Source organism: Passer montanus, unplaced genomic scaffold (assembly GCF_014805655.1).
Source record: "Passer montanus isolate IOZ18808 unplaced genomic scaffold, ASM1480565v1 scaffold6073, whole genome shotgun sequence".
Taxonomy (NCBI): Eukaryota; Metazoa; Chordata; class Aves; order Passeriformes; family Passeridae; genus Passer; species Passer montanus.
This window is the reverse complement of record NW_024371120.1, coordinates 1-644: the sequence shown is the minus strand read 5'-3', so window position 1 is coordinate 644 and position 644 is coordinate 1. Positions and strand designations below refer to the sequence as shown.

The 644-nt window shown below is 74.2% G+C and overlaps 1 long non-coding RNA gene across 1 annotated transcript; it reads right to left on the bottom strand.

The window, feature by feature from the left end:
- Nucleotides 1-14: 14 nt before the first annotated feature.
- Nucleotides 15-644, bottom strand: LOC120510902. The gene is made up of 3 exons (XR_005629617.1): nt 505-644; nt 343-423; nt 15-265 (listed from the first exon to the last, which is right to left on the bottom strand). It is a non-coding gene; the product is annotated as an uncharacterized LOC120510902 (long non-coding RNA).

Here is a 644-nt window from a genome sequence, read left to right as displayed (position 1 = left end):
GGGGGGGGGGGGGGGGGGGGGGAGAAGCAGATGGAGGGAGGAGTGGAAGGGTGGGGACCCCTCCCCATACTCAGAGACCCCCGCCCGGTGCTCAGAGCATTCCGGGGGGGATCAGGCACCGGGTGGGGGTCCCAGCGGTTTTATTTTTGGGGAGGGGGTCCCTCGGGCCGAGCCCCCCCTGCCCCTACTTGGGGTAGGGGTAGGGGAAGGCGCCGGGCTCGGACGGTGACTCGATGGGCCCGTGGCTCGGGGCGGCTCCTCCGTCCTGCGGGGAGGGGTTAATGCACCCCCAAACCCTGCACCCCCCAAGAAAAGCCCCCCCGGACCCCCCCCAGCACTCACCTCCAGCGGGAGGGCGGGGGGCACCGGCGGGTACGGCGGGATGAAGGCTCCGGGCACGGCGGCGGCGGCAGCGGGGACGTACTGGGGACAGCAGGGGAGGGGTCAGCGGGGTCGGGGAGGGGTCCCCCGGGGTTTTTTTGGGGGGGTTTTGGGGGGGCTTACCGTGCCGGCGCTGCCCAGAGAGAGGTGGCCGAGCTGCTGGGCCAGGGGGGCCACCACAGAGGGCTGGAGGGGGACGGCGTGGTCCACGGCGGGGGCCAGCACCGCGCCCTGCGGGGCAGCGTCAGCGCGGGGACACGGGG